We start from the raw sequence: 24428 nt of genomic DNA on the forward strand, positions 1-24428 counted from the left end.
TTGACCTTTGCGTGACCTCGACCTTGACCTCGACCTTGACCTTGACCTCGACCTTGACCTGGACCTTGATCCTGCTCTTGGCCTCGGCCTTGACCTCGACCTTGGCCTCGGTCTTGACCTCGACCTTGACATTGACCTAGACCTTGACCTTGACCTCGACCTTGACATTGACCTTGACCGTACCCTCGGCTTTGACCTCGACATTGGCCTCGGCCTTGACCTCGACCTTGACATTGACCTTGACCTTGACATTGATTTCGGTCTTGACATCGACACTGACCTTGACCTCGACCTTGACATTGACCTCGACCTCGACATTGATTTCGGTCTTGACATCGACACTGACCTTGACCTCGACCTTGACATTAGATGACCTTGAATGACTTTGACCTTGAATAAACTGCTCGACTTTCAAATGAAAGTCATTTAACATTTATACTGAAAGTCATAGGAAAGAATGGACCATACTAGCTAACCTTTGTGAGAAAGATTAAACGAAGCAGAAGAGGAGTCAAAGTGACTAATATCATCGAAATGATAGTCAGACTAAAATGGATAGGGCTTATAGCTAGAATGGAGATTGAAAAAAGACAAAAGAAGCGTCGGTCAACTATTTACAAGATGAACTAACAGCTGTATGAGAGCGATGAAGAATAGACGGGTTTGGAAACACGAGCAGGTCTATGTTCAGCAGTGGACTTTTTTTGTCGGAATATGAACACTCTGATCTATTTGTAATTGATATAATTCATCTCATGTTTAATTAATAATTTGAATCATCCTATATTTGTCAAAATAATAATACGAAACAAGAGATAAAATAGATTGGGATAAACAAGATTCATAGTGTATAGAGCAATGAAGACTAGACGGGTTTGGAAACACGAAAAGGTCTATGTTCAGCAGTGGACTTTTTAGGTCGAAATATGAACCCACTGATCTATTTGTAATTGATATAATTCATCTCATGTTTAATTAATTATTTGGATCGCCCTATATTTGTCAAAATAATAATTCGAAACAAGAGATAAAATAGATTGGGACAAAAAAAATCCATAGTGTAAAGAGCAATGAGGAATAGACGGGTTTGGAAACACGAGAAGGTCTATGTTCAGCAGTGGACTTTTAAGGTTGGATCATTAACCCTCTTATTTATTTATTACAGGTATAAATTTCAGGTCGACGCAGCTTGAATAAAACTAGTAACTTGGGAAAACCAGAGGTAATTATAGGCGGTTGAAGCGTAGCACTGACCCTGTTACCTTCCTTGTATACCGTAGACCCTAGATATAGCAAAAACTACCCTGTTATAATCCCAAAGCCACGTTAGCAACATAAAACGGAAGACTATTATTTTTATAAATTTTCTTATTTTTTTAATTACCTACTTGAATCCCACTATATTTGTTAAAATAATAATTCTGAAATAAAATTCATGCCTACTTGATCGCGTGTGGACTACTTCACTTTGAGAAAAAAATTTTTGCCGGAGAGAATGCATTTTCTCCGACATTTTTCAAAGGATATATTTACAGATCGTTTTATGGATAAAACAAAGGAATGACTATAAACGTATATAAGTATAATAATTGCATATATATGCATTTATCGGTAAGTACGGAAAATTTCTACTTTTTTATGATTTTCATAATATTCTTAAATTATAGCAAAATCACGTTTGGAGGTCGACTTCAGTTTACAGAAGGCTTGCTTGGTTGGGAATAATTTGTAAAGTTTATTATTTTCTGACGTCAGAGGTCTTTATTTCACGATAATTGTGAATTCGTCTTTACGGTATGTTAAGGTAGGTTGGGTAATTGGAATACATTTCAGATGCATTTTTAAAACTAGTTTGTGTATACAAAAGGCTTGCTTGGTTGGGAATAATTTGTAAAGTTTATTATTTTCTGACGTCAGAGGTCTTTGTTTCACGATTATTGTGAATGCGTCTTTACGGCATGTTAAGGTAGGTTGGGTAATTGGGATACATTTCAGATGCATTTTTAAAACTAATTTGTGTATATAAAAGCCGAAATGTTCCCTTACATTATCAGTCTGTGAATACAGTAAACAAGATGCCTAAAAATATCAAAATTATTTCAAATACTCAAGTTAAAAAGCCCAAAATAGTGAAAACAGTGTCGGAATTGGAAAAGCTCTTGACGAAGCCGCCGAAAACTCATGTAAGTATTCATTATTTGTAAAATGTGTACTATTTATTGTTATTTTCTAATTATTGTTATTTTTTGTATTGTTGTTGCATTTTTATGTTTCTGGATTTTTGTATGTTTTGGATGTTTCTATTCACATTACGTTTGGATATTTATACCACTACTTGTGACTCAATCTTAAATAAAACATAATAAATTATATATGTCACAAGAAAACAGTTTTGCCTATTGTAGTATTTTTGTTTTTATATTACTGTATTATTTTCCTTTGTTTTCTAGTATTTTATTTCTTTGTTTTCCATTTTATTTAACCCTGTTTAGGAGCTTCTTTAACTCTGTCTAGGAGCTTTTACATTCTGTCTTAATTTTAAATAAATTATTCTAATGTACTTTTTGTTTTAGATTGATTTGACTAACATTGATAGTCAAGAGTTTCTAAAGGAATTCTTGAGGCCCTTTGAGGGCTCTTCCTCGGGACCATCCTCTGGCTTAGAAACATCCTCTTCCTCGAGACCATCAGCTTCGTCGTATTCGACAACTCTCACCATAGAGCAGTTGGAAGAATACAACAGAGAGATGACTGACCGGTACAATCAGTCGTATAATAATCAACAATCCTGATCGTTATTATACGACAAGATATGTGCTGTATCGGAGGAGACAAGACAAATTGCAGCAAGAGAACAAACACTAGCGGAAGAACAGAAACAGTTAACAAAAAAGCAAGAAAATTTAAATATTCAATTTGTTTCATATCAAACAGATATGCTAAAAATTTATAATTGCAAATAAATATATTTTTATGTTTTACCTTTGTTTTTATTAATTTGATACTAATAACTATACAAATAGGTTTCAATAATTAAAATAATATTGATTAAACTAATCTTATGCGATAATTAGAGTACAATGTTGTAAAGAAACAACTATTTATTATCTTATCAGTAGCGGTGCTACCTGGCCTTTATAATCATATTACTTAAAAATATAATTTGTATATTCTCAGATTATACAAAGTGAAATAGAATTAGCAGTTTTCTATCTTTGTTGACGCTCCTTAGTATTTCTTCATTAATTTTCCTTGTTGTCCAAGGTATCTTCAGCATTCGTCTATGAACCCACATTTCCAATGCTTTAATTTTGTTTATGATCGATACTCTTAGCGTCCACACTTCTGCACTATACAAAAGTACGGACCAAACATAGCACTTAACCGTTCTTTGCCTTAGTTCTAAACTGAGATGGTTATTGCAAAGAAATGACTTCATTTTCATAAAAGTAGTTTTAGTCATTGCTATTCTACGTTTTATTTCTATGTCTGAATCTAGTTGGTCCATTATCACAGTTCTCAAATATATCATTTTGTGAATTTTCTCAACTTAGGATCTGGGTCACGACTAAACACTAAAAATTTGGTTTTGTTTGAGTTTATTTTAATGGCCATTTCCTCTCCTACCTCGTGAATAGGATCAAGCAGAATTTGAAGACCTTCAATATTATCTGATAGAATTACTGTATCGTGTGCATATCTAATCACATTAAGTAGTTTCCCGTTTGATTTTTATTCCATATGGTTGTTTCTCAAGTGCTTTTTTAAATAACTAGTCCGAGTAAACATTGAACAATGTTGGCGACAAAATGCAGAATAGAATTGTGACCAAAACAAAATATTTTATAGTAAATTTAAAAAAGTTTACTGTAATTGCAATTTTGTAAAAAAAATTATTTTGAGATAAAACAGATATAATTTGCCGCAGTGGCATTACTAAAATTTGCATTTATAAATACTTTATTTAAAAAATTTAGAAGAAACTAAATTAAAAAATGATTGAGGTATAATTTATCAAATTATACAAGGTTAAATAGGATCTTCACAAATCAGTATACCTGGTACTAAATTAACTCGTTAAGTGACTATGATGACAGGGTGGTTATAAAGGTTTCATCAAGGACGAAGATAATACACAAATGTCGTTTGTCGTACTGCGATACTAAATGGATCGTGGTAACAGACAAGTGTTATTTATTTAAGATGGATACCGAACGTAACTTTGAGGTTACCTTGAACTCAACCTTCGAGTCATTTTATCGTGACGTTTAAGTGACCTTATCGTAACCTTCAGGTAACTTTTTCATATTGAATTTATACGATTTTGACTGACATTAGTCTAACTACATCTGTAAAGTATCTTTAAGGTTACCTTGATCAACCTTCAGGTTACTTTATCCTGACGTTCTAGTGAATTGTGACCTTCAGGTAACTTTTTCTTGGTGATCCTGAACTTATCCAACCTTGATTGGAATCAGTCTAACCGCTTTTGATCCTATTTTGCACAACAAGTATTGTGATCTTAAACTTGTCCGACCTTGACCTGAACTGTTGACCTACAAGTAATCTTGGACTTGACCTTTACGTAGCCTTGAACTTGACCTTTGGGTGACCTTGAATTTAACCTTTAGATGGCCTTGAACGTGACCATCATGCGATCTTGAAATTGACCTTCATATGACCTTGGCCGACCTTGATTGGAACCGGTTTCTCCCACCACATTTTGCACCAGGAATGGTATAGAGTATCTACTGACGTTGAACGAAAGGAGAGTAGTCACTGAGGCTAACAGAGAAACAAACATCTTTAGTCTATCGCTTCTCTCTCGAAATAATGTATGAAAGGCAAGGTGACGCTGTCACATGATTAATCGAAGAACGTATACCATTCTTACAGTATGAACAAACCAAAAACATCATCTGTAAAAAATATCTTCTGTGATTGAGTACTACTATACACGGATCTCCACTTAACGTACAGAACTCATTGAAAAAATGCCTCTCTCTCTCTAGATATCTCGAAACAATTCATATGTAATTGAAATGGATAAAGCGGATAAACCAACATATTATATTACTTGCTGTAGATATCAGCCATATGATTACTGCACTACAAGGGTTTCATCTGAATGTTCGAAACTATACATGAGTCTCCTATGAACGCTCATTTATTTACGGTCTCCCACAGAGCGGTACATTATTAATTCTCAACGTTAATGTGATTAAACATCCACTGCTGGACATAGGTCTTCCACAGAGCGGTGTATAACTTAATTCATCGTTTGTTAACACTTAAACATCAGCTAGCTAATATCTAACGCATACAACACGTATTAATTTATAGTATGGCATACAATAAGAATACATAATTAAAAATCAATATAAAACGTTACATAAAGGATTTCAAACGAACGTCTAATGTATAAATAATAAAATGTACAACATTTTCGATAAAATTTAATTTAATGTAAAACGACAGACCGTCAGTCACATTGTTGAAGAATGCCCCCGAAGGCGATTCCCTGGAGTTTTCTATGACTTCCTGAATGCGACCGAAAATAGCAGACGTATGTAAGACGCAATATAACGCATATTAGACGTACAACAGACGTATACCAGACGCATATCAGACTTATATCAGATGCAAGCTCTGACAGAACAATCACTAAAGAAAATCTGTCGAAAGAAAAAAAAACAAAATTTGGCACTACGCTGGTATGGACACGTCCAAAGGATGGACGACAACAGAATAACAAAAAGTATTATAATGGGCACCACAGGAAAGACGAAGGAGATGCAGGTCAATAACTACTCTACACAACTCACCAATATGATTATTGATATACGATATCGTTTTGTTGCATACTATATTTTATCTACAACAATTACCATTGCACAATGATATTCAGATATAATCCAATAATGAGGAGGCCTAACCAAAGTATGTATACCATTCTTCCAGTATGGCCAAACAAGTAACGTATATTACTCGACATAGATATAAGTTAAATGATCACAAACCGACAAGGATCTAAACGTTCTCTACAAGCCACATCTGAACGGCCCCTACTATACATAAATCTCCACTAAACGTTCTCTACAAGACACATCTGAACGACCACTACTATATACAAATCTCCACTGAACGTACAATTCGACAAGAGTCTCCGCTGAACGCTCACTAATACACACAGATCACATCTGAACTTACAATTAGCCAAGAGTCTTATCTAAACATCCACTACTATACATAAATCTCCAATATGACCATTTTTCGATTTGTTCCATACTATATTACTCTACAACAATTCCCACTTTACAATGATATTCATATATAATCCAATTATGGCGAAGACTAACCAACAAATGGTTACCATCCATAAATTATGTTCAAATCAACTAACGTGCCAAACGGCCATTACATTATATCTTCGTTGTTATTTATCTGATTTTGACGCACGAGACGTTAAATGAAAGGCGAAAGGAAAGCGTAAATATTTGCATACTATAGTTTATCTACGACGAGCAAGTAATGTATTGTTTTATAGTGAATAATGAACATTGGTCTCTGTAAGAATATATGGTATATGTAGGTAATTCAAATCAAAAAATCAAATTAAATACATTTGTAGAGTATATATAGTTATAGAGTACATTATGTTATATGAAATAAAAACTCAGCCATCAAGTAAGGACACGACTACCACAATACGCTACGCTAACTCTAAGACAGAAATGCTGTACATGAAATGATAGAAAAAATCTATAAAATATCTGATATAGAAACACGTAAGACAGAAATGGACAATAATAATGGACAATAATAATAGAAAATGTTTAAAATATCTGACATGGAAACACGTAAGAGAGAAAATCTGTAGATAAAATGATAGAAAAATGTATAAAATATCTAACATATAAACACGTAAGACAGAAATGCTGTACATAAAATAATAGAAAATATCTGACATAGAAACACGTAAGGCAGAAAGCATGGACAATAATGATGGAAAATGTATAAAATATCTCACATAGATACATGTAAGGCAGAAATGCTGTACATAAAATGATAGAAAATGTGTAAAATATCTGACACAGAAACACGTAAGGCAGAAAGCATGGACAATAATGTATAAAAAATCAAACATACAAACACGTAAGACAGAAATGTTGTACATAAAATGATAGAAAATGTGTAAAATATCTGACATAGATACACGTAAGGCAGAAATGCTGTACATAAAATGATAGAAAATGTGTAAAATATCTGACAACAAAATTAAATAAAAATCTAAAATACCGAAAGAGAACAGATATTCGGATCAGATCTAGAACCTTTATATAGAATACATTCGTATATGGATAAAAATATTTCGGTACGTATGTACAAGAGTCAAATTTCACGTATTGGAAAAACCAAACACGAGACGCATGGAAAAGCCAAACAAGAGACGCAACGCAAAAACAGTTGTATGAAGTATGTACTTAAAACACAATAATTAGTAATTTTTACAAAACCCCACTTGTAAATTTTATGTATTTTCGAATTGTGGCTTAAGTGTAATCATAATGTTTATATTTGTTAAAAAATAATACATATAAAACACACATCTTTATTTATTTAATTCATTCTTGATGGATGAAACTCTCCTCGGTTATTGAGATGAATTTAGATTCCGAAGTATTTCGTTTTTTCTTAGTATCGCAACCGCCAGGCTGCGATAAATAGTAAATAATCTCTAGATAGTGCAATTCGTCTGCTAATAATTCTGCTTCTGTTCCATTTAGCGCATCGATTTTGAAAGAATTTTAAAGCCATTTACAAGTTTGTTTGGATCATTATGTTCGTTATAGAGAGTCCACAGTTCTTCCAGTCGGTCAAGTATCTGTTTCTCCGTTATAACCCCTTTATCGACTCTTATGGTGAAATCAGCATGAATTTTATTTTCTACCTGTATATCTGATTTATTTACCTTATTTGATATTATGTCCTCTTTTACACTGTTGTTGTTTGTCTGAATGATATAGCTTAGTAAGGTATTTCGGAATTTCCTGAGGTATCACGTATGGTCTGTAGCCTTATTTTACACTACTGTTGTATGACTGGTGTGTCTTGGTCAATTCTTGCGGTACCATGTAAGCCCTGTGGTCTTCTTCTTGTCGCCTATCACTTCTTATAATATACAGAGTATAGTTTTCTTCGTATTTTGTGGTGTGAGATTGGTGACGTAAACGACACCGTGTGTCTCTGCACGTCTCTGTGTACCTCTGTCTACGTGTCACAGATGGCTCTGTGTGCCGCTGCACGTCTCTGCGTACTTCTGTTTACGTATCATAGATGGTCTCTAAGTCTCTCTGCATGTCTCTGCGTTCTGTCAACGTTCAATATTAACTGCAAATTCTTCTTCTTTTCCGTATAGTGCCTGACAGAACATGACATTCGACACAGGCCGTGACAGTTATGTGACAGTCGACGCAGAACGCGACATTCGACGCAGGACGTGACATTTCACATAAAATGTCACCAGAATTAAGTTAAGACAGAGTTTCGATAGGTAATTTATTAGGTTAACTCGTGTCACGCGTCACGTCAAAACGTCACTTTTGCATCCAAACGTCACGTTTTAACATCAAAATGTCACCCGCCACATATCATGTATAAACGGAACATTTTTACGTGAAGACATCACGCGTCACGTCAAAACGTCGCGAATCACGTCAAAAACGTCACGTTTTAAAGTCAACACGTCACACCTTACATATGGATAACATGGGAGTAAAGCGTCTTTTCGTCTCTTGAGTAAAGTTAGCGATGGTTGAGCGATGGTTAATTTATTAGGTTGGGTGGTGCCGCGAAGCGACCATTTTGAAGTACATAAATGTCGTGAGCTAATAATTTTTATTCATATTCAGACTCCTCTTTGCCTATTAAATCCTTTTGTGAAAATAATAGTCAAGAGTACGTATTATTTACTTATTATTTTTGATAGATAAGAATATAATTAAGAAAGAAAAGTATTAAATAAAAATAAAATGACTTCACCAAGTACTTCAAATGCTACTATTATTGTACCTAAGTTAGATATCGCAAATTTAGCCATTATTCCTCGTTTTGATGGCAATATCAATAAACTTTATAGATTTATAAATGCTACCGAATCAATCTTACAACATTATTTTGATACAACTAATCCTAATAGCTTTCAAAATTGTTTATTATTGAACGGTATATTAAATAAATTAGAAGGAAGAGCTGAAGAAATAATTGCGATTAGCGGCAATACTGATTGGGATGGTATAAAAAATACATTAATTTTAAATTTTGCTGATCAAAGAGACGAAAATTGTCTAAATCAGGATCTAGTTAATCTTAAACAAAAGCCAAACGAAACACCTTATCAATTTCATGAAAAGGTGCTAGATTTATTAAATTCTATTTGTAACTATATAGATTTACACCATCTTGGTCAGGAACGTACATATAAACGAGATTTCTTTAACAAACAAGCATTAAAAACATTTTTAGCAGGTTTAAGAGAACCTTTAGGACCCATAATTCGGGCAATGAGACCACAATCTATCGAGCAAGCTATACAATTCATTAAAGAAGAAGATAATATTAAATACTATCAAAAAAGTCAAAATTTTAATACTAATAATAATAATAATAATAATAGTAACAAATATTCTAGAAAACCAAACTATAACTTTCATTTAAATTCCCAAATAAATTCTCGCAATGATAGACATTTTCAACCTTCACAATCACATCAGTATCAAAGAAACACTCCCCAAAACTATCAGTATAATGTCCAAAATTCTAATAGGCCAACTCAAAATGTTTGGCGACCAAATCCAAATTTTGTTCCCAACAGACCCACTAACATGAGTACATCTACTAGGAATAGTATTCCACAGTTCAGAAATAGCTTTCAAAACTCTAACAAGCCAGCTCAGAACGCTTGGCGATCAAATCCCAATTTTGCTCCAAACACATCTACTCCTATGAGTACAACTACTAGAAATAGTACTCCCCAATTCAGGAATAATTTCCACAACCCTAGAAATCCAAATCAAAATTTTACATTCGAAGAACTATATAATACCGAATACGAATCGATTAATAATAGTGATCACCAAAATACTTCTCAGACTTCTCATCAACAAACTTATGATATTGTTAACGAAGAGCATCATCAAAATTTTCAAGACGGCATCTTTCAAAACCAACCGACTTAATAGAATTAAATTTTTCCACAAATAAAAGAGAACTGCCATATATTCAGATTCATGATCCTCCATTAAAGTTACTGGTAGATACAGGTTCCTCTAAATCGTTTTTAAATCCCGAAAAGGCTAACCTTTTTTACAAAAATTATATCTTTTACGAACCCTTTGTTATTTCCGCAGTATTTCAAAGTACAAAGAAAGACTTTTGTGCAGAAATCCCCATTTTTTCAGAATTTAATCAGGAAGGTAAGATTAAGTTCCATCTTTTTGATTTTCATAGAAGTTTCGATGGTCTGTTAGGACTAGATAACATAAAATATCTTAACGCTAAGTTAGATTTCGTAAATTCCCAATTAATTACTCCATATTCTAGTATACCTATAACATACTATAAATCTGACCTAAAAATAATCTTTAAACAAAAATTGGACCTCTTATCTTGTAGTGTAGCTAAAATTCCAGTTTCTCAAAAATCAGGATGTATATTTATCCCTGACCAAACTATTCAAAAATGTGAAATCCCTGCATGTCTCTCGAACGCAATAGACGGTTTTGCTCTAGTCGAAATCTATAACCGAACCCAAGATGAAATTTTTGTCACTTTAGATGCTCCAATTGATACTGTTCCCTTTGACGAAAATTGTCATGAATTATTCCATGCAGACATAGTGCCTGCAGACGAAATCGAAAAATTTAATATTGAAAATTTAATCCGTACATCTCATATGAACTCTGAAGAAAAACAAAATAGTCTAAAAATTTGTAATAAATATTCTAATCTTTTTCATAGCGAGGATAAACCTCTTACATTTACAAATAGAGTTAAGCATTTTATAAAAACTAAGGATGAACTACCTATTTATAGTAAATCGTATAGATACCCATTTGTTCATAAACCAGAAGTAAATAGTCAAATAAACAAAATGTTAGAACAAGGAATTATTAGACCAAGCAACTCACCTTGGTCCTCGCCTATCTGGGTAGTACCCAAAAAAGCAGATGCATCAGGAAAAAAGAAATGGAGAATTGTCGTAGATTATAGGAAACTGAACGAGAAAACAATTCCAGACAAATACCCATTACCAAATATTATCGATACACTTGACAAATTAGGCAGATGCAACTATTTTAGTACACTTGATCTAGCTAGTGGTTTTCATCAGATTGAGATGCACCCAGACGATATTCCCAAGACAGCTTTCAATGTTGAGAATGGACATTATGAATATGTTCGTATGCCATTTGGACTCAAGAATGCTCCTGCAACTTTTCAGAGAGTTATGGACGATATTCTGCGAGGTCTTCAAGATGACATCTGTCTTGTTTACTTAGACGATATAATTATTTTTTCTACCTCACTACAAGAGCATATTGTAAATTTAGAAAAAGTTTTTAAACGTTTACAAGCCAATAATTTTAAAATACAATTAGATAAGTGTGAATTTTTAAGAAAAGAAGTAGCTTATCTTGGTCACATTGTAACTACAGAAGGTGTAAAACCAAACCCAGATAAAATTAATGCAATTGTGAAATATCCAATTCCTAAAACAGCACGCGAAATAAAAGGATTTTTAGGATTGTTAGGATATTACAGGAGATTTATAAAAGATTTTGCCAGATTAACTAAACCATTAACGAAATGTTTAAAAAAGGATGCTAAGATAGAACACACTCCAGAATTTGTAAAATGTTTCGAAGATTGCAAAAATTTATTAATTAATGAACCTATACTTCAGTATCCAGATTTTAATAAAGATTTTATATTAACTACTGATGCAAGTAATGTAGCAGTAGGAGCCGTATTATCTCAACTGGTAAATGGTCAAGACAAACCAGTAGCTTATGCCTCGAGAACATTAAACGAGTCCGAACAAAACTACAGTGTTATAGAAATAGAACTTCTTGCGATAGTATGGGCAACTAAATATTTTAGACCTTATCTATTTGGAAGACAATTTAAAATTATGACAGACCATAAACCTTTACAGTGGCTTATGTCTTTAAAAGAACCAAATTCACGATTAGTGAGATGGCGTTTAAAATTAGAGGAATTTGATTACATAATCGAATACAAGAAAGGAAGTTGCAATGCAAATGCAGACTCCCTATCTAGAATAGAGATTCATTGTAATGAATTTTTAAAATACATGGAAGAACAAAATAAGACTCCGACAAGGAACGATGATGATAGCGTTTCGATGGCTGTAAATATCGACGACGACATTAACGAAGAAAACTTAGAACAAGGAAATGACCAAGATAACGACATTGAAGATAACGAAGATGATAGAGAAACTGTACATACTAGTATAGAAGATCCAATACTAGGAATGCTCATTTCTGATAAACATCTCAATGTTTTTGATCACCAAATTGTAATTGATTTTGTTTTACACTCAGCTGCCAAACCAAAAATTGAAAAAATATTTCCCAACAGAAAAAGACTTTATATCCAAATTTCAAAAAATAATATTGTACAAGAAACTATTAATATATTTAAAAATTACATTGACCCAAAATACAAATATGCTGTGTACTTCAAAGAAGACACCTTTATACCAGAAATATTAGAAACGTTAAAAAACACATTTAAAAATTCTGCCTACAAGTTAATAAAATGTAACAGCATCTTAAAAGATTTAGTAGACAAAGATGAACAGCATGAAAAAATAAGGTTATTTCATGAAGGAAAAACCAATCACCGAGGTATTCTAGAAACAGAAACTAGAATTAAACGTACCTACTATTGGCCAGGAATAAAACAAGATGTAACAGATTTTATAAATAATTGTAATATTTGCCAAGTAAATAAATATGATCGTAATCCGCCAAATCAAAAATTAATGATAACACCCACAGCTACAAAACCGTTTGAAATAATATTTGCAGACACTTTTCAAAGTCAAGGCCAAAAATTTCTTACTATAATAGACACATTTTCTAAATACGGTCAAGCATACCCACTTTCAGCTTTGACAAGTACTGAAATTGTAAGAGCTTTTCTAACCTTCATGACACATCATGGAATTCCTGATCTCGTAACTATGGACCGAGGCACAGAATTAAAAAACTCTGTTGTACAAGAATTCTTCGACATACATAAAGTAAAAACTCATTATGTTACTACAAATAGTACCCAATCTAAAGGATCTATAGAGAGATTTCATTCTACTCTAATAGAACACCTACGAATAATTAGAAGTAAATCAGATGGAAAAATTGATATCTTAAATCAAATGCCTTATGCTATTTTAGGGTATAATAACTCAATACATTCCGTAACTCAACAAAAGCCTATAGATATTATAAATGGACACATTAACACTAAAGAAATATTTGATATGAACATAGACCAAAAACTGATTAATAATTATATGCAAAAACATAGAGATATGACCAAAGAGATCTATAAAGAACTTAATAAAAAATTGATCGAACAAAAAGAAAAAAGTATTGAATATCACAATAAGGATCGACACGAACCACTCACATACGAAGAAGACAGTGATGTTTACAGGAAAAACACGACACTTGTACGAAATAAACTTAACCCTAAATTTATGAAAGATAAAGTTGTTAAAGATGCAAAAATTAAAGTTGCTACTCAAAAAAGACTTTTACATAAACAAAACTTAAGACGACCAAAAACTAACCGGAAAAAACTCTTTAATTTCGAAGATTTCCTTATAACTAGAAATATTTTAGACCAATTAAGTATAAGTATAAATATTATATTACAGTTGCCATTACAAATAGAAAACTCTATAACATTTGCGAGACTAGGTATTTTAAATAGAAGTATAGTGAAGATTAATGAACTAAAGTCAATATTAACTCAAATTATGAAATATCATTCAAGAAACGAACTAATTTATCCGAATATTACATCAGACATAAATAAATATTATAATATCTTAGAAACAGAAGCGTACTACTCTAACTTGACAATTGTTTTCATTGTCCATGTTCCAATAGCTTATCCCGACGAATACTCCTACTATCATTTATACTCGATTCCTACTGTAAATCGAACTACCATAGTACCCCCTAACACCTATCTGATAATGAATGAAAATTTTTACCAATACACATCTGTACCATGCTCCAATCTGAAGCCAAAATTCTTTTGTCCCGAGAATCATCTGAAAAGTAAAAATGAAGAAGACTGTCTATTCCAACTCCTTAAACTGAAATCTAATCCTACGAGATGCCAAAGAATAGAAGTTCACATTTCAAAAAATATAATCCAACAAGTAGATGAGTCCCACTACATCGCTATTTTGGTAACCAAAACCAAAATCCAAATGAACTGTACTAACACAGACTTTCAACTAATTTCTGGAAATTATCTCATCACAGTTCCCTTTCAATGCCAGTTTAGCACAGAAGACCAAACATTTAGCAATAATCGCCTCATTTCTGAAAGTCAGCCACTATTACTTCCAAATATAGTTATTCCTCATCCTCATCAAGAAGAGATTCCCGAAGTTCATATCGAAGATGTCCAACTGGACCAGATTCATTTAGTTAAGAAGAAACAAGAAGAAATTAAAACATTGATACTTAAAAACTCAAAAGCTACTAGAGTTTTTAATTTTTGGAACTTATCTATAATATTTTTGATTATAATAATTCTTGCATATTTTGGTATTAAATGTATAAGAAGAACGAATTCGCAAAGAAAAGATGATAGTCCCATGGAGAGTGTTCACATCCAAGATGATCCTGAAGAAAACCTACCCCAAGCCCAACCTAGGTCATTTTTCAATTCCATGAAAAATTCCAGAAACTAAGGGTGGAGGAGTTATAGTCGTTGACCCCATAAGCCAATACCCTAAATCCGATGCGTCAGCACCTGAACTATGATCGACCTGAATATAAAAGTGCAATTTGCGAATTATTGTTTTATTTTCCAATGTGTAATGTATTTCATTTTAATTAATTATTATTCAGTCTGATTTGAAACTTTGTACAGTGAAGTCTGATTTAAATATTGTAACTTTTAAGAACGTAATAAAGTTCTCTCGCATTTGTAAATTAAATAATTATATTTTTAAAAATCGTCCCTGAAGGGCAGAAACTATCAGTCGCGTGACACGAGTTAACCTAATAAATTACCTATCGAAACTCTGTCTTAACTTAATTCTGGTGACATTTCATGTGAAATGTCACATCCTGCGTCGAATGTCGCGTTCTGCGTCATGGAATGTCATGTTCTGTCAGGCACTATACGGAAAAGAAGAAGAATTTGCAGTTAATATTGAACGTTGACAGAACGCAGAGACATGCAGAGAGACTTAGAGACCATCTATGATACGTAAACAGAAGTACGCAGAGACGTGCAGCGGCACACAGAGCCATCTGTGACACGTAGACAGAGGTACACAGAGACGTGCAGAGACACACGGTTTCGTTTACGTCACCAATCTCACACCACAAAATACGAAGAAAACTATACTCTGTATATTATAAGAAGTGATAGGCGACAAGAAGAAGACCACAGGGCTTACATGGTACCGCAAGAATTGACCAAGACACACCAGTCATACAACAGTAGTGTAAAAGAAGGCTACAGACCATACGTGATACCTCAGGAAATTCCGAAATACCTTACTAAGCTATATCATTCAGACAAACAACAACAGTGTAAAAGAGGACATAATATCAAATAAGGTAAATAAATCAGATATACAGGTAGAAAATAAAATTCATGCTGATTTCACCATAAGAGTCGATAAAGGGGTTATAACGGAGAAACAGATACTTGACCGACTGGAAGAACTGTGGACTCTCTATAACGGAAATAATGATCCAAACAAGCTTGTAAATGGCTTTAAAATTCTTTCAAAATCGATGCGCTAAATGGAACAGAAGCAGAATTATTAGCAGACGAATTGCACTATCTAGAGATTATTTACTATTTATCGCAGCCTGGCGGTTGCGATACTAAGAAAAAACGAAATACTTCAGAATCTAAATTCATCTCAATAACCGAGGAGAGTTTCATCCATCAAGAATGAATTAAATAAATAAAGATGTGTGTTTTATATGTATTATTTTTTAACAAATATAAACATTATGATTACACTTAAGCCACAATTCGAAAATACATAAAATTTACAAGTGGGGTTTTGTAAAAATTACTAATTATTGTGTTTTAAGTACATACTTCATACAACTGTTTTTGCGTTGCGTCTCTTGTTTGGCTTTTCCATGCGTCTCGTGTTTGGTTTTTCCAATACGTGAAATTTGACTCTTGTACATACGTACCGAAATATTTTTATCCATATACGAATGTATTCTATATAAAGGTTCTAGATCTGATCCGAATATCTGTTCTCTTTCGGTATTTTAGATTTTTATTTAATTTTGTTGTCAGATATTTTACACATTTTCTATCATTTTATGTACAGCATTTCTGCCTTACGTGTATCTATGTCAGATATTTTACACATTTTCTATCATTTTATGTACAACATTTCTGTCTTACGTGTTTGTATGTTTGATTTTTTATACATTATTGTCCGTGCTTTCTGCCTTACGTGTTTCTGTGTCAGATATTTTACACATTTTCTATGATTTTATGTACAGCATTTCTGCCTTACATGTATCTATGTGAGATATTTTATACATTTTCCATCATTATTGTCCATGCTTTCTGCCTTACGTGTTTCTATGTCAGATATTTTCTATTATTTTATGTACAGCATTTCTGTCTTACGTGTTTATATGTTAGATATTTTATACATTTTTCTATCATTTTATCTACAGATTTTCTCTCTTACGTGTTTCCATGTCAGATATTTTAAACATTTTCTATTATTATTGTCTATTTCTGTCTTACGTGTTTCTATATCAGATATTTTATAGATTTTTTCTATCATTTCATGTACAGTATTTCTATCTTAGAGTTAGCGTAACGTATTGTGGTAGTCATGTCCTTACTTGATGGGTGAGTTTTTCTTTCATATAACATAATATACTCTATAACTATATATACTCTACAAATGTATTTAATTTGATTTTTCTTTCTTAATATACCAAAATTACCTACATATACCATATATTCTTACAGAGACCAATGTTCATTATTCACTATAAAACAATACATTACTTGCTCGTCGTAGATAAACTATAGTATGCAAATATTTACGCTTTCCTTTCGCCTTTCATTTAACGTCTCGTGCGTCAAAATCAGATAAATAACAACGAAGATATAATGTAATGGCCGTTTGGCACGTTAGTTGATTTGAACATAATTTATGGATGGTAACCATTTGTTGGTTAGTCTTCGCCATAATTGGATTATATATGAATATCATTGTAAAGTGGGAATTGTTGTAGAGTAATATAGTATGGAACAAATCGAAAAATGGTCATATTGGAGATTTATGTATAGTAGTGGATGTTTAGATAAGACTCTTGGCTAATTGTAAGTTCAGATGTGATCTGTGTGTATTAGTGAGCGTTCAGCGGAGACTCTTGTCGAATTGTACGTTCAGTGGAGATTTGTATATAGTAGTGGTCGTTCAGATGTGTCTTGTAGAGAACGTTTAGTGGAGATTTATGTATAGTAGGGGCCGTTCAGATGTGGCTTGTAGAGAACGTTTAGATCCTTGTCGGTTTGTGATCATTTAACTTATATCTATGTCGAGTAATATACGTTACTTGTTTGGCCATACTGGAAGAATGGTATACATACTTTGGTTAGGCCTCCTCATTATTGGATTATATCTGAATATCATTGTGCAATGGTAATTGTTGTAGATAAAATATAGTATGCAACAAAACGATATCGTATATCAATAATCATATTGGTGAGTTGTGTAGAGTAGTTATTGACCTGCATCTCCTTCGTCTTTCCTGTGGTGCCCATTATAATACTTTTTGTTATTCTGTTGTCGTCCATCCTTTGGACGTGTCCATACCAGCGTAGTGCCAAATTTTGTTTTTTTTTCTTTCGACAGATTTTCTTTAGTGATTGTTCTGTCAGAGCTTGCATCTGATATAAGTCTGATATGCGTCTGGTATACGTCTGTTGTACGTCTAATATGCGTTATATTGCGTCTTACATACGTCTGCTATTTTCGGTCGCATTCAGGAAGTCATAGAAAACTCCAGGGAATCGCCTTCGGGGGCATTCTTCAACAATGTGACTGACGGTCTGTCGTTTTACATTAAATTAAATTTTATCGAAAATGTTGTACATTTTATTATTTATACATTAGACGTTCGTTTGTAATCCTTTATGTAACGTTTTATATTGATTTTTAATTATGTATTCTTATTGTATGCCATACTATAAATTAATACGTGTTGTATGCGTTAGATATTAGCTAGCTGATGTTTAAGTGTTAACAAACGATGAATTAAGTTATACACCGCTCTGTGGAAGACCTATGTCCAGCAGTGGATGTTTAATCACATTAACGTTGAGAATTAATAATGTACCGCTCTGTGGGAGACCGTAAATAAATGAGCGTTCATAGGAGACTCATGTATAGTTTCGAACATTCAGATGAAACCCTTGTAGTGCAGTAATCATATGGCTGATATCTACAGCAAGTAATATAATATGCTGGTTTATCCGTTTTATCCATTTCAATTACATATGAATTGTTTCGAGATATCTAGAGAGAGAGAGAGAGGCATTTTTTCAATGAGTTCTGTACGTTAAGTGGAGATCCGTGTATAGTAGTACTCAATCACAGAAGATATCTTTTACAGATGATGTTTTTGGTTTGTTCATACTGTAAGAATGGTATACGTTCTTCGATTAATCATGTGACAGCGTCACCTTGCCTTTCATACATTATTTCGAGAGAGAAGCGATAGACTAAAGATGTTTGTTTCTCTGTTAGCCTCAGTGACTACTCTCCTTTCGTTCAACGTCTATTATGCTACAGTCCGATAAGTAGCAACGAAGATCCGATATAGTTCCGTTTAAATAATGTCTTTGTTTTTGTTTTTTGTGATAACATATTCGATATATCCTCCTCTTTCCAACGAGCCTTTGTACAGTGCACAGATTCTAAACATGCCGGTGGGAGATGGCTTCTATGCGTTGTATTATAGTTGGTGTATGAGAGAAAATGTTTTCGAAATAATGAAATAACAAATTTTATATTATTATTTGGTATTTCATTATTTTGAAAACTTTCTCTCATACATCGACTATAATACAGCGCATAGAAGCCATCTCCCACCGGCACATTTAGAATCTGTGCACTGTACGTCATGATCGGACCAATAGAAACGGAGATATAACGTAATGCCGTTTTGGCAATGTCTTTGCGTTTGTTTTTTGTGTTAACGTATTCGCTACTTCCTCCTCTTTCATTTAACGTGTTACACATAGTAATCTGATTAATAACAACATAGATACGATATAGTGCCGTTTTGGCACAGTCTTTGCATTTATTTTTTGTCTTAGCATATTCGTTACCACCTCCCCTTTCCCTCGATACCTTGCGCGTTGTTGTACGTTGAGCCATTTAGACGTTACGAGCTTAGTGTACATTATTCATGGGAGAATACCAAGCCGGTTTCAGAAAACATAGATCGACCATAGATCATATCTTTACTCTAAGGGAAGAAAAAGGATGGGAATTCAATAGAACTATCCATAATCTCTTCATAGATTTCCAGTACGGATAGGTAACAAACTCTCAAAATCTTTCGAAATATGCAATGACCTGAAACAAGGGGATGCGCTGTCACCTCTCCTCTTTAATATCATTCTGGAGAAAGTAGTAAGAGCAACACACCTTAAAACAGAATTACTGGCAGTAAATGGACCAAAATTACTACTAGCTTACGCAGATGACATTTACATTGTGGGAAACACTGTCACCAATGTGAAGGAGACTTTTAATAAATTGGAGGTAGAGGCAAAGAAAACTGGTTTTAGGGTAAACGAAGAGAAAACCAAATACATGTGCATCAACAGACAAAAGGGACGAGATAGAATAGGGCAAAATGTGACAATAGACCCATATAACTTTGAAAGAGTGGAGAGTTTTAAATATCTCGGAGTAACAATCACTGCAAAGTTTTGCTAACAGATGCACTATTTTTTAACATATTATTTAATATATTTCTGTATATAATTTCAATTCTTTGATTAATACTAATTTTATCCATATAATATATGCTTTATAAAAATACGGTTAATATTACACAAAAACTTCTTCAGTCAGAAGATGTGTGTGTTTGGATTTTTGTATAAATAACTGTATTAACAATTTTTGAAAATTAGTATAAATCGAGATGTTTGTCTGTTTACATGTCTTATTGTTGCTCTCTGTATCTGTGTGTGCAGAGAATAGCACTCTGGAATATGCTAGTTCTTTTCTTAAACGTTTCGGATATCTAAATACATCAAGTAATGCTATTTCTAGTATAGATATGGCCTTCGTTGAATTTCAAGAAAGATACAATCTTCCGGTGACCGGAACATTAAATAATGATACTATGAATATGATTAATAAGCCTAGATGTTCTGTTGGAGACAATAACTATGCAATTCATTCGAAGTGGAATAAAACGATTTTACGCTGGTATTTCCCTCAAGCTATTAGTAATCCTGATTATATGAATCTTGCTGCAGAAGCTTTCGCTAGATGGGAGAAAATATCTAATTTAAAGTTTAAACGAGTAATAATACCTTCTTCAAAGCCTGATATTACTATAACTGTGGTGCCAAATAATCATAAGTTTCGAGCAAGTTGCCAACGAACCTCTAAATGTTCATTTAATTTTGATGGCCCCGGAAAAGTATTGGCCCACGCATACTATCCCAGCGCAAACGGTGAATGTACCGAAATTCATCTTGATGCTAATGAACGGTGGTATGTAGGAAATGGCAGAGCTCCTGATGGTGAAGTCAATTTTTTGGCTGTCCTAATGCATGAAATTGGTCATTCCCTCGGACTGGAACATAGTACTAGTGATTCGTCTATTATGTATGCTTGGTATCACCAAGATGTGCCAAGTTTTGGTGATGATAATAAAAAGGCAATGAGCATGCTATATGCACCAAAAACAGTTCCCATACCAACAACAACAACACCAGTTACGCGAACAATTTCGCAAACCAGAAGCAATGTACCGAAAACACCTGCACTAAACAACAGGGCCTATTTGCCGAAAACACCTGCAATAAAAAACATATGTCTAATTCAGTATCCCGATTTCATGTTTCTAGCTACATCTCCACAATTTCCAAATTATCGAATGTACGTTGGATCTGGCCCGTATATATGGAAGTTTGATTTAAATGAGATGCGCCTTCCAAAATATCCTGAATTAATTACCGATTATCTCCCCAAAGAGTTAAGGTATACGCACGTTTCACATGTTTTTCAGAATTCCGAGGGACACTTAGTAACTATAAGCAATAATCAGTATTACGCTGCATCTTTTCCCAATTTAAAAATTCAAAAACGTTTTATGTTTCCTTCTAGACCTGCGAGAACCAAAATAAATGCCTTGTTTCAAACAAACAGCGGCCAAACGTATTTATTATACAATGATAATTTTTATACTGAATTTAATGAAGCTGGAGATGTCTTAAACCGTGGACCAATAAATTATCTCTTCCCAGGACTACCAGATAAAATAACATCAGCATTCCGCTATGTGGTGTATATTCCACGGATGGGTGTATTTACTTTTTCCAGAACAATACCTATTATAAGTATAGCGAATACACACGTAGAGTTGTAGCAGCAGGAACGTTTAGCTGGGAACTTTTTGGAATACCCTGCCCTGAAGACGGTCTATTAAAACAATTAAAAACTTTGTTAAACAAAATTGTAACTATATACGAATAAAGGTTGATGTGTTCCTTCTTAATGATTGTTTTATTTAAATTCCATTACTCTATGTATGTCAAGCGACGTCTTGCGTTGACTGACACATAACTGTCACGTCCTGCGTCGAATGTCACGTCATTTTACGTTCTGCTTCGAATGTCACGTTCTACGTCGGATGTCACGTTCTACGTCGAATGTCACGTGACATTTCACGTCCTGCGTCGAATGTCACGTTCTACGTCGAATGTCACGTCCTGCGTCGAATGTCACGTCCTGCGTCGAATGTCACGTCATTTCGCGTGACATTTCACCTTCTACGTCGAATGTCACGTTCTACGTCGAATGTCACGTTCTCTTAGGCACTGTACGGAAAAGAAGAAGAAGAATGTTCGTACTGAACGTTGACATGGGTTCTGTGTCACCAACGCTTTCATTTGACACCTTATACGTCAAAATCAGGCCAATAGCAACGAAGATACGTTTTAGCGCCCATTTGGCAATGCTGCCATCTTTGTTTTTTGTGCCAAAGTATTCCCCGTCTCCTCCCCGTTCCAACGAGCCCTCGTACGTCACGATCGGACCAATAGAAACAAAGATATGACGTAATGACCTTTTGGCATGCTCCGATGCGTACGGCACATACTGCGTTCAACCCCATTTTTCATCCCCTTTCCAACGAGCCCTCGTACGTCATCCTACGCTAAGCCGTTTGGACGTTACAAGCTTAGTGCCGTTTTGGCAATGTCTTTGCGTTTTATTTTTATCTTAACATATTCATTACCACCTCTACTTTCCATCGATACCTTGCACGTTGTTGTAAGTTGAGCCGTTTGGACGCTACAAGCTTAGTGCCGTTTTGGCAGCGACTTTGCGGTTGATTTTTATCTTAACATATTTGTTACCCCCTCCCCTTTTTATCGATACCTCACACGTCACGATCCGATATGCCGTCGCGCATCCACCAAAAAAAGCGTCAAAAATGAGCAGAATGAACCTTAGCGATTTCCCATGTTAATTTCCATAAGAGTTGGCCCCGAACCGGTGCTGCCCTTTTACTATTATTAATCTAAGATATTTAAAGTGTTTCATACTTTCGAAATTATAGTTGTTGACTTTAATATTTTATCTAGATGTATTGAATTGCTTTGTTCTGTTGATTCGCTTGTATTTGGTTTTTATTTTGTTGATTTTAAGTGAAACATTTTTCGTGCTCTCTTCACTTTGTTGAAGATGTCGTTTGCGGACGGGAGAGAGTTTCTTATAAGATCAATATCATTAGCAGATGCTAGGACTGCTTTGTACCTTGGGCCATTAATGGATTGTATTTTAAATAGACGTTATTTCTATTTTAGTAAGCTGTTCATTAAATTTTTGAATATTTGAATCGAGAATCTGTATTTTATTCAACTGTTTTATAACACAGAGTTTCTTGGCGCCTATCTTCATCTCTGTTTTTTTTTTGTTTAGCGTATCATTCTTCTTCTTCCTATGTCTTCCCAATTAACGGAGGTTGGCGACCACATTTCTAAAAGTATCTCTGTCTTTTGCAACGTGGAATAATTCGTCTACAGTCATGTTTTAATTGTCCAGTCACAAATATATATCCGAAGATAAGTAGCTAAAAAACGAAAGAAACAAAATCTAGATTCGCAACATGTACTTCACGAATACAAGCCCATTTTATGACTAAAATCGAGAAAAAACTGGCCAGATCAACACATGTGCAAGATATACCAAAAAAATAAGCTAATCCTCGCCATCTGAACCCTCGGGAGGACTCTTGCCTGCAAACACCGGTTAACTTGTGTGAATGTGGAGTGGTAAAAGATTCTTCACACCTTCTTAGTTGACTTTGCCATTTAAATTGCTCTTTTCTGAAGGGACAAGGTTTAATTATTTAAACTGAACATGTAAAGTACAGTCAGTAAGCTATTGCTTATAAAGATCATTGCAAATTTGACACGAACTCCACTTATATTGATTACATATTACCCCTAAATTACCTTACCATTCAGAAGTGTGTAATATTGGTAAAGTGATATATTCTGGCTAGATAAATTAAGCATTCTTCCATTTTTTGCGGACTACTATCCATTTTTACACAAAAATATCTATTTTAGCACTTAAATATTTATTTTAAGATAACCTATCCAGAATTATATGTAGTATACAAACAAAACCAGAAATAAAATAATAAAGAAGCGACAAGATATCGTAAAACAATAGATGGATGAAACAAAACAAGTTCATATTAATCGGATTCTTAAATAAAACGTATAAAGACATACTAACGTTAACAAAATGCATTAGGAAATTTCCGCATATGAAAAAAACATCCAACTTTGTAACGAAATCCTTTTGTATCTATAAAGCTATTTTTAGA

The 24428-nt window shown here is 33.8% G+C and overlaps 1 protein-coding gene across 2 annotated transcripts in view; it reads left to right on the forward strand.

Annotated features, from left to right (window-relative positions):
• The window catches only part of LOC140445556 (bone morphogenetic protein receptor type-2-like), an 872505-nt gene that overhangs the window by 734388 nt on the left and 113689 nt on the right, over nucleotides 1-24428 (forward strand). The gene's annotated exons all lie outside the window — the stretch shown is intronic.

The sequence above is a fragment of the Diabrotica undecimpunctata genome, chromosome 7 (genome assembly GCF_040954645.1).
Source record: "Diabrotica undecimpunctata isolate CICGRU chromosome 7, icDiaUnde3, whole genome shotgun sequence".
NCBI lineage: Eukaryota > Metazoa > Arthropoda > Insecta > Coleoptera > Chrysomelidae > Diabrotica > Diabrotica undecimpunctata.